Source organism: Crocuta crocuta, unplaced genomic scaffold (genome assembly GCF_008692635.1).
Source record: "Crocuta crocuta isolate KB4526 unplaced genomic scaffold, BGI_CrCroc_1.0 scaffold170, whole genome shotgun sequence".
Classification (NCBI taxonomy): Eukaryota; Metazoa; Chordata; class Mammalia; order Carnivora; family Hyaenidae; genus Crocuta; species Crocuta crocuta.
Window position 1 is genome coordinate 7691209 of NW_027527853.1, and position 11581 is coordinate 7702789.

At 43.3% G+C, this 11581-nt stretch overlaps 1 long non-coding RNA gene across 1 annotated transcript; it reads right to left on the reverse strand.

Moving 5' to 3' along the window:
- Positions 1-7506: 7506 nt before the first annotated feature.
- LOC144245391 (uncharacterized) lies at positions 7507-9794 on the reverse strand. Its single transcript, XR_013339244.1, has 2 exons — positions 9430-9794; positions 7507-8327 (listed from the first exon to the last, which is right to left on the reverse strand). It is a non-coding gene; the product is annotated as an uncharacterized LOC144245391 (long non-coding RNA).
- Positions 9795-11581: the final 1787 nt, after the last annotated feature.

Consider the following 11581-nt stretch of genomic DNA (forward strand, 5'->3'; position numbering starts at 1 on the left):
ATCATTTGCTTGCCATTGCCTTGTGGCTGCAGAGCATGTGAAGAGGCCTGTGATGAAGGCTGGCCTGAGGTTTAGTCCCAAACCAGCCAGCGTATAACTGACTGTGAGCATTTAGGTGATCACATGCCCCGAGCAAGCATTTGAATTGTAACTGCTGTGCCAGTTCCACACGGTGAATCTGTGTAAGGCTGGTGGTACAGGAACAATCAAGGGGGCTGGTTAAAATTACAGATCTGTGGGGAGGTCTGGGGGGAGCGTCCTTGGGAATCTGTCATGTTATAAAGTTCTCTATGACATCACTACTCAAAGGGGGAAGAACAGCAACCATGGTAACACCGCGGAGGCTGTAAAAAAATAGAGAATCTTGGGGCGCCTGGGTGGCTTAGTCGGTTAAGCATCCGACTTTCGCTTAGGTCATGATCTCGCGGTTCGTGGGTTCGAGCCCCACGTCGGGCTCTGTGCTGACTGCCATCTCAGAGCCTGGAGCCTATTTCAGAGTCTGTATCTCCCTCTCTCTCTGACTCTCCCCTGCTCACGCTGTCTCTCTCTCTCCTAGAAATAAATAAAAATATAAAAAAAAAATAGAGAATCCATGACCCTCCTCTTCTCCCCTCCCCCTACCAAGTCAAAATTTGCATTTTAACTACATCCTTAGGTGTTTTGTGTGCACATTAAAGGCTGGGAAGTACTGCAGCAAGTTTTAGGAACTATTAGCCTAAAAATTCACTCCTCACTGATATGAAGGAAACTCTAAATAGGGTAATGAGAATATTTTCTTAGATATGGGTGTAGCAGGATTCTCACACAGAGTCGAGACACTGAGGCTGTTTTTTTTTTTTTTCCAGGAAGCAACTTTACTACGGCCTGAATCACTCAGTAGGGTTTGTACCCAAAGAACCGAGCCCCGAACACCATGCGGTGTGGGTTTTTTTTTTTATATATTTTTTACTTCTTTGTTTCCCATACATGGGAACACAAAAATTGTAGTGTGATTAATGTGGTCTCATGTTACAAGGTTGTGAGGTATGTCGTCACATACACGAATAGCAAGGTTGCCTTGAGATGTGAGGAGGCCCTACCACATGGGTAGTTATTTTAAAGCATCTTATACATATTTTCACAGTATTTAAAAAAAATAGGCTCTATTAGAATTGATGAGTTTTCCTGAGGTAATAGTGGGGCTCATGGGGTCAGGGACCGACGACCAAGAATGAATTCTTGAAGACATCTTTGGTGCAAAAATGGGGCTTTATTAAAGCACGGGGACAGGACCCATGGGCAGGAAGAGCTGCCCAGGCACCGTGAGGAGAGACTGGTTATATACTATGGGGTTGGGGGAGGTAAAGTTCAGGGGAAGTTTCCAGGGAGATTTTCATATGCTAAAGAAGACTCACGGGATACTGGAGCCCTGGCTGTTGTCAAGCTAAGGTGGCCTTCCTTCTAGCAAAGCACTAACCTTAAGACAGCAGGGAGTTCTTGGAGAAACGTTTTACTTTGCCTGCCTCTAGTCTCTGTCAATGGGCTGCAGGTTATAAGGAAATTTAGTTCTACCTACCGTTTCCTTCTGCCTTTGTTTCCCGTATCACTATGGAGAGGAGATGGAGACTTAGGTCCTGCAGGTCTAAGATCTCTATCAGTTAGCCATGTTTTTCCTTTTTCTTTGCTCTTGGGCAGCCAGGAGGGCCCGAGGAATATCACACATAGCCCACCTGGTGGGGGTGGGGCAGGTGCGTCCTGTCAGCTTGCCTTATGCTCCCTCATCAATAATTTTTTAATAAAGTAACATATGTATTAGTTAATGCCCTCCCAGGAGATGAAAATACACATTGAAATGTTATGAGAAGCAAGCCGGAAAAAAGGGGGGAAATTTAGGTAAACATTGAGTTTCCTCATATTAAAGCTGTGTTAACTCTTTACAAACGTGCTTTCAATTTCACTTGATTCTTTTAGAAGCAGCAACTTGAACCTTCAAAACCCAGAGCTCTGGGTAGCAACTGATCAACTGATCGTAGGGGGCTTTTCTCATCAGGCTGGGAGATCAGGAGACTGTACATGTCTCCTCAGGGCATTAAGGGGGTGGATGTTCTGCAATTACCAATTCAGGGAAGAAACAAAACGAAAGCAAATACTTTTCAGCAGGGGCGCCCCGCCCTTCCCAGATTTTACTGGGGTCTTTTGTTTTTGTCTGTTGTTTGTTTTTTGGTCTCCAGCTCCACTCCAAGGGCATCTTAGCACGGTTTCCTCTTTTCCTTGCTTAGAAGAGAAAACTCACAGGAGTATGATGCCCGTGTTTTCTTGCTCCATGCGCTTCTAATCAGAATATGATTAAATGGTTCAATGATCAGTCAAGAAGCTGCAGGTTTTTCCTCTCCTAATCCTCTTTGCTTCCTCACCGGTTATTAGTGAGCTAATATTCAACAAAGTGATTTAACCACCTTCTGCATTTTATAATCTCTACCCCCCCCCACTCCCCGCAGCAGATTTAAGGCTGCTCCTTAGTAGAGACCTGGCCCTGTTCTGAACATTTGGAAGAAACAGTTTTTAAATATAACCTACCACAGTGATTCCTACACAGATGCTCATCCAAGCTGCTCAGTAACCCAGACAATACCAGTCACCACACCCACGTGCTCCAGAAAGTTTCCAACCAAAATAAAAAAAAAAACCATCATTACTTAGCCCTGAAAGTCAGCACCTGAAAACAAATTAATTGGAAATTGGACACTGGTGTTTACCAAGAGGTTTGAATGCTTTCTAATTAATTTTAAAAGTTTGTCTGAATTAAAAAAAATACAATATTGCTGTGGTAGACAGAATAATGGCCCCCCCAAAATGTTCATGTCCTAAGCCCCAGAACTCGTGCATATAATTACCTTATTTGGCCAAAAAAAAGAAAAAAATAAGACTTTACCGATATGATTAAGTTAAGGGTGTTGAGATGGGAAGATGGTTTTGGGTTATCCAGGTGTGCCCAATGTAATCACAAGGATCCTTCGGGGGTGGGGGGAGCCGGAAGTCTGTAGTAGGTGTGCAGATGGGAGCCGGTGCGTGGGTTGGAGTGTTGCAAGGAAGCGGCCACGAGCCACGGAACATGGGAGTCTTTGGAAGCTGAAAAGTCAACGAAGCGTTCTTCCCCGGAGATTCCAGAAGGAACCAGCCCTGCCAACATCTAGATTTTAGCCCACAGAGACCGATTTTGGACTTCTTACCTCCAGAACCGTAAGCGAACAAGTTTATGTTGTTTTAACCCGCTAAGGTTGTGGTATTATTGCGCCGAGTCACACACACAGTCGGGACCTCAAGACCTTTTTTCCCCCAGGAAGCAGCTTTATTCGTGCTAGCATGCGCTCAGCGGGTTTGAGACTCACAAGGCTGAGCCACCACCATAGTGGGGTGGGGAGGTTGTTTTTTTTTCCTACGGTTTTTGCTCCTTTGTGTCATATATGGTAACATACAGTCCGACTGAGCGGGTTGTGTTGGAGTTGAGATCCACGTTGCACAGGCGCACAAAGCCAGGCTGCCTTCCCTTGAGGTTTTCACCACATTCCTTGGGGAGGGGCTCCACCACCGTAATTTTTTTGTAGCAGCAACAAGAAAACTATTGCAGTTACTTAGGTATTTCACTAGCTATTGTAGAATTTTACCCAATTGTATTTGTTAGCACACAATAATTATTTTGTGGATATTCTCAAAATAGTTTACCCTAAAAAAAAAAGTATTCTATAATCTCACTTTTGCCATTTTATCTTCTGTTAATTTGACTGGTGATATCAATATTGTGAGTTTTTGGAAGGAAATAACGACAGCCTGTAAAGGCTAGGAGTAAACTCAAACTTGGTTTGAGTTGACTGCGTTTCACCCCCATCTGGCACAGAACATTGCATGGGTGATGAAATTTGAAGTGGGGTTTGTGAGCAAACGGCTAGAAAAAAGAATTCATGAGAGCCTTTGGTGAAAAAAAGGTGGCTTTTATTAAAGCACGGCGTCAGGACCCGTGGGTACAAGGAGCTGCACTGGGTTTGTGAGGAGTGACTGATTATATACTTTTAAGTTTTTTTGGGGGGGTGTATAAATAAGAGATAAGGTAAGTCTCCGAGGAATTTCTGGATGCTGAAAGCAGAGTCTCACTGGAAGGACCCTGAAGACTTTGCTATTGTCAAGGTAAGGTTAATTTTAGTTTTTAAGGAAATGTAAACTTGATGGCAGTCGTAAACCTCTTACAGAGTGTCATATGCTGCAGGTCTCTGACCTCTGTCATTGGGCTGTAGGCTGTAAGGGAATTTAACTTAAACTTCATTTTTCTTGTCTCTGTTGCCCTCTTCATGGGCATGTTACTTCCACAGTATGCTTCGTTGTTAACCTTTGACTTCTGAGAGTTAGAAATTCATATATTCAAATCCTGGTTCTGCCGCTTTGTAATTTGTATCTTTAGGTATCAACTTCTCTAAGCTTTGAATTGCATATACGTGAAATAGGCAATACAGGGATGTCGTGAAGACAGTAATGTGCTTGCAGAATACGTAGTACAGTTTTTACCACATAGTAACTGCTACCTTGTCAATCTCCATTGATTGGTTAAAACTGCAATAGCCTTGAACATGGTACGCCAGTGTTTTTTTTTCCCTCTTGTTCGCGTTTGGGCCAAACTTGATCTTTTCTGGGTACGCTTGGAGAATTGAGGTAATAAGAAATAGCTGGTAACGAACGAATCAACCAGCTGGAAAGCATCATCACGAGGTTGGAAGGAGATGGTATTTTAAGAGCACTTACTTGAAAACACCCTCTTCTCCCAGGAGTGAAATGTGTATCCAGCACTGTTCAGCATGTGACAAAACCCACTGCGTGATGTGCTTAGTGTGTGGGAGGTAATTCTGAGGATTGTGCTAATCTCCTAGCACAAGATCACGTTCTGCCTTGGTTCTTATTAAAGAATCAAAAGATTAGGAAGCTGTCAATGAAGACAAAAAGTGTGTACTGTGTGTGTGTTGTATGGAATAAGGCGTTTTGTTCACTCGGGAATCCCTGCTTCATTTCCACAGCATCTTTTATATTATGAGGTGGTGGCTAATGGGCCACCAGTGGACTTCTCCCTGGTCCAGAGTGTGGTGTGACTAAGCTACTAAGTACGCGTGACTGGCGGCCTTAGACTCTGATGGGACCTGAGAATTCTTGAGTCCCTGGAATAGCTTAAACCGCATAGATTTCTGGGAGGTGCATTTACACGAATTATATTAACTTTAGCACTACTATGTGCTGAGTACTGAACTGGCCCCTTGACGTGCTTTATGTCCAACAAATTTAACAGGTAAGTACTAGTATTCATTCCTTTCTTAATCACGAGAAAAATCTGCAGTTAAATAACTCATTTTCTTTCTTTCTTTTTTTTTTTTTGCCTTGATGCCGTTTTCCTAAACAGCTTAGGTACATTACCTCTGGAAGTCTTGAGTCTCTTGGAAATGAACCCCTTCATTGTGGGAGCCAAGAAACTGGGGGAGAGGCAGGCTTTGTGTGTGTGGCTGCCTCCTCTGTAAAATGCCTTTTTTCCTGGTGCTCGAAGCAGCACATGTACTAGAGTCTGTCTCCATACGGTTCAGGAAAATTCTAGGTACTCCTTCCCTATGTCTTTCTGGTAGCCTATTGGGCATAAATTAGCCTTTTGTACCTGGCTTGTCCTTACCATAGGCAGAGAATCCATTGCTTCCTACCGTGAGGAGTTGGCAATGTTGCTGCAGAATAATTATGCAAGCTGCATGTTCCCTATTATGAAAAACGGACACACTCCGGTGAGAGGACCAGGAAGTTAGATCAGATGTGGGTATTTGGCTTTCTTGAAGAAAAACGGCATCCGGACCATGGAAGAACCCGATCAAGAGGGAATGGTTCTAGCAAGAGGCTTGTGCACGAGCCACTGAATCTCAAACCACAGCTGGCTATATGAGGAGGTGCTGGGCCAATTCCTCACTGACCAATTGGACATATTAATAGAATGAGGTGTTTGCTAACAACTGTTTCTCATCCTTGTCGTTTTCTTGCCACTTCAAGGAAGCCTCATGATCTATGTAACTGCAGACACAGGAGCGGCTGGGTAATTACAGTCACAAGCCTAACCTGTAACTTGAAGGGCAGGATTGTGTAAATCTGTGGTTCTCTACATCAGAATCCCTTGGGGAGCTTTTAAAAACTGTCCTGGCTCCACCTCCAGATGCTCTAATTTAATTGGAGCTCAGGCAGAAGTTGCTTTTTTTTTTTTTTTAAAGCTGTCAAGATATTAAAAGGATAGCCAGGTTTGAGAAACTTCATGTGAATCATTTAAGTGAGCCTTTCTTTGATTTCTCTGGGAGGAAAGCCAGGGAAATATATTCTAGCTATATTGCCTAGAAAATAAAACCTAAACTGAGGCCTGCATGGCGGTTAGGCTGGGGCATTTTCATTCTGGTCGTTTCTGGGTTCTGCCTGGGTAGGCCTAGCTCCCCTGTGCTACCACACAGTGTCCCCACCTTCTCAGGGAGCCATGTTAGACCCTGTGAGGCCAAAGACCTAGAAATGAGAGAATCCCCTAATTCCTGGCATGGAGTAGGTACTTACTAGATGTTGGGTTATCCCTCTTGTTCTTAAACTGATTTAATTTGGGGTCTTAATGATGGCTAATTTTACCTATCGTCTTGGCTAGGCTCAGGGTGCCCAGATATTTGGTCATACTTTATTCTGGGTATTTCTTTGAGGTTGCTGTTGGGTGAGTTGAACATGTAAATCAATGGACTGAAGGTTGTTGGGGTGGCTCAGTTGGTTAATTGACTCTTGGTTTTGGCTCAGCTCACGCACGATCCCATGGTTGGTGAGTTTGAGCCCCACCTTGGGCCCTGCACTGACATCACAAAGTTTGCTTGGGATTCCCTTCTCTCTCTGCTTCTCTACCCCTTCCTCTTGGTATCTCTATCAAAATAAACATAAAATTAAATTAATGGCCTGAGTAAAGCTGACTTGGGTTGAGGGCCACTCACATGCAGAGAAATCTGGTGAAGGTGTGAAGAGGAGAAAAAGCTAAACCCACCCTGAACATTGAGTAAGGGAATTCTTTTTGAACTGGGACATAAGCTTTTTCCTACATGTGGACTCAACCTGAAACATCGGCAATTCCCGGGTCTCGGGCCTGTGTGCACTCAAAGTGCAATGAAATGATTGGCTCTCCTGGTCTGGAGTCTTGTCGGCCTTAATAAAAGAATTGATTTCTCCTCTCCCACATAATACACTACTGGGTCCTTGTTCAGAAAACCCTCAGACAGTTTCTTTATGAGAAAATGGGGTATTCTTGTATCTATTTGCTAACTAGTGAAGACTACATTTTCTGTCTTCCCTGCAATAGTCTAAAAATACTCAAACCCACAAATTTGAGGGCCTACTGGGTGTTAAACATGGAGGTAAACACTTTGGTTAGATGAATGTAATATCTGTTTTCCTCAAAGGCTCATTCACTTGGAGACCAAAAATCTTTAAAAAGCCAAAAAATAAAGTTTAAAATCAAGTTTATAGCTTAGGCTTATATACAAGCTTTAATGTGGGTGGAGGGAGGAGTTATTTTACCTTGAGACCTGAGGGGACCCTCATTGTGCAGAGTAAGACCTCATCGTCCATGTTGTTATTTTCTTCCTACTCCCTTGTGTGACCTGAGGGAGCAGCCACCTCAGAAGGTGCCCTACCCCTGAGCAGACCATTTGGAACTATCATGCTTGGTAGGTCTCTCCTCTTTGTAGTTGGAGTTGGGGGACCTGTCTGGACTCCCTGCTTTGTCAGTACTAGAAACCATACTTGTTTTTGAGCTGGAGAAGGGCTGGTGAGGTGACTGACATGGGGCAATTTGGTGGCCTTGAGTCTGGAGGTTGCCTGATGGGAAAGAACCATCTTCTAATAAGAGAAGTCTGGGAATGAGGGCATCTTTGTTCAGCCACTGAGTTTGGATGTCCAAGCTGCTCTAGGACCAAAGTAGTGCAGCAGCCTTTCTCCTGCGGGTTTTTTTTTTTTTTTAACGTTTACTTCTGAGAGCCGTAGTGCAGGGGAAAAGGTGGGGAGAGGGGAGCCCGATGCAGGGTTTCACCTCATGAACCATGACATGAGCTGACGTCAGGAGTAGGACGCTTAACTGACGGAGCAACCCAGGCATCCCTCTCCTGCATTTCCTTTTCCTTCAAATAGTCACAAGATGATAGGACTCTCTTGGCTGATAAAGGCTGATGTGCAGATAGGAACTGTATCCTTGCTTCTATTTGGTCTGATGTGATGCGAGCACAAAGATGCTCAGCCCAGATTTTTCTCCAGTACCAGACAAGTACCTATAAAGAAAAACTGAGGGTAGTCTTTTAGAGAGGCTGATGTCCCCACCCCACCCTCCTCCCATCGTATGATAAGGGAGGGATTGATAAATTGGAAGGAACAATTGAAGGGCAGTAGTACAAGCTTGTTCTAGGAGAAGGCGCTCCCATGTGTCTTTTTGGGCAGCCTGATGTCCTCCATTTTTGGAGCTGGCTTGTAGATGCTCCGATCATTTTTTCATCATGTCTTGGTAGAAGTCACGAGGTTCAGAACACTTGCTGAGACTTTCCAAAGATTTGTCCCCTCTAGGAAATCAAGGCTCTGATGCCTTATTACTGGACACACAGGTATTCAGGAAGTGTACATTCCTTTCTCTATTCTTATTAAGAATGAGAGACTGCACAAGTGGGGGAGGGGCAGAGAACGAGGGAAGCAGAATTGCAAACTGGCCCCACGCTGTCAGTGTGGAACCCATCCTGGGGCTTGAATTCAGGAAACTGAGATCATAATATGAGCCGAAATAAAGAGACTGATACTTCACCAAGTGAGCCACCCAGGTGCCCCCAATTCCTTGTTCTTTGACTCCTTTGTCTACACAGGCAAAAATCCTAAGGGCCCTGGCATCCAGTCTCGGCTACTCCCTAGTCGCACTGTCTTCCTCTCAGCATCAGTTCCACCATTATAACCATAGCTATCGACTCCCTCACCATATGCTAAGACCATTATAAGTACTTTGTGTTTTAAATCACTTACCCCGCAACTCAGAAGTGGGTATTTTTATCTCTATAGATGATGGAACTGATGGAAGAGAGGGTTAGTCACTTGCGGAAGGCAAAGGCGCACTGTTATTAAGTGGCAAACCCCAGAATTAAAACGGTGGAGTCTTACTGGAAAGTCCACACCTAATGGTTATCCTCTTATGATTTTCTTCATCTTCAAGGGCTGATCAATTCAGTCCCATCGGTGTTTGTAACTTAATTGCTTGTCTTCTCCAGTGGTCTACTCATAATGAACGTTTCCATTGCCCTATGGAATACACTTCTAACAGTGGAGCTTGAAGCTGGAGATTTGATATATTTGTTCCCCCGGCTCCCCCGAGGAAACCCTTAACTGGCTTCTCACCTTGTATAAAAGAAGCTCTGAGCTCTGATCATTGAAATCATTTTCTTCTTAGAACAAAGTGGCCATAATTTCATGTAGGAGCAGTCTACTCTTAGAGTCCTAAGCAAGCAGTTGCCTTGGTAACAGTATTTGGAAACAACAAAGGCTTGGGCAACTTCTATCAAGACCCGTTACACAGCGCTTAGAGGCTCTCTCTCAGCTGGGCCTCCCCCCTCTATCAGCTGCCTCTCTCCTTTTGTGCCCAACTTTGAGGCCAAGTGTTTTAAAAGGCTGTAAGTTGGACCAGTCATTAAAGAATGTGCCACCTGGAGGGGACTTCAGGACTGAAAGCTCAAAATTCTAGAGGGGATGAGCGGTGACTGGTGCCTCAGTGTTCAGCAGGTGGTCTTGTACAGCTTGGTTGGTTTTGATGGTTAGAACTCTCCCATGAACAAAAAGAATTTTTACTTAGAGACTGTTCTAGAAGATGAGCTTCTCTTGAGAGTACTAATCTTTGATCTGAGCTCTACTCTCTGGAGTAACACAAAGTATGCCTGGTTTCTCTTCTGACAGCCCAACTGATTCTTGGGGACAGGAGACCTGTTCCAAGGTTTCTCTGTTCCCATATCCTTTGTTAGTAGTAATATAGTTAAAAGAGCACTCAGCATCTTCAGTGTGCCACTCTAGAGTCTTTTGAGCTTTACAATCTCCTTTAAAACCTGGTTCCCGAAACTGACACATTACATATGTGGTATGGCTAACTTAGTCCCCTTACTAAGTTGGAATATTATCCTATATGTTAAACGATTTGACTTTTTTCATCCACCTTTACAAAATTTGTTCTACCAGAACAGAAGAATGCCTTTAAATTCTTTACTCACTTATGACCAGAGTCCTATTTTCTACATCATTGGAAAGTGGTAGATTATCCTGTATAAAACATGAATTATGATGTTCTTAGCAATTTTGCAATAGTTTACACAGAATGCTTTGACATAGATACTAAAAAGGATGCTTTATAGTATAAACAGTTTAGCCTCGTTCTGATTTAAAGATAGGTGTTGCATTGTTGACAATAGGCATCTGTCTGCTTTCTGACTTCATGACAGCATGATGTTAAACTGTCAATGAAAGAAACAGGACAAGGAGCAGTACTCGATTGATCTCAGGCTCTATAGTGGTATAGTGAGTATCACCCAGAGGACCAGGGAAATTTGGCGAGATAACTTTTCCTCTCCTCACCCACACTGGAGAGTGGGGTGGGGAAATGGAGCTGCCCCTTTCTTCTTGAGTTGAACCCTAACAAAGTAGGATGCAGTTAAAATATGGTAGAAGAACATTCAGCTAGAACTAGATATCTGAGTCTCAATTCTGATTCCAGCACATGGTTAGAACTCTTTAATTCCATAAACACCAATGTCTGTCCCTATATACGGAATAGTGATGATAACCTTATGCATTTTATTCGGTAAGAGACGATACATGTAAAAGATCTAGGTGAATGACTGGCCCCAAAAATCGTTTTAAAAAGCTTACCCTCCCTCTCTTTAAGGATTTCTGAGAGCAGGCAAACACAATGTGCCAATTAAGTCTATTTTTAGAAAACTGGATGCTGTTCGTTGATTAGAATGAATACAATTTCAGGTACTGTATTGGACAGGGAGAAGTAAAATTGGCTATTTTTTTCCCTGCAAGCTCATCCAATTGTGGACACAAGGTTTTATAGAAGATGTACCAAAAATACTAGAGTAGTATGGAAGGAGGAAATCTTCTAGTTTGGGAGACGGTTTTCAAAGGGTTTTGTCTCTAAGGTGATCTTTGAATAGCAATAGGAATCTGTACCCAAAAAAAGTCAAAATTTCAAGTGGAAAAAATACCAAGAGCCAAAATGGAGTCGTAGCAGTGGGAGAATGGGGAACCAATATGTATCTGACCCTTTTTAAGTGTCAGGCATATATGTCCAGGCATTTATGCTTGTTACTGGATCCTCCCAACAATTAATATTTGCTAAGTTTTTCCCATATGCCAGACATCGAAGTATATATGCAGAGTCTCCTCTGATCCTCTGGCAGCCTAGTGAAGTAGGCTTTATCATCATCCTCACTTCTGATGAAAAAGTCAAGATCTGAGTGGTCAAGTAATTTACAAAGGATAAAAAGGTTAACAGGGGAAG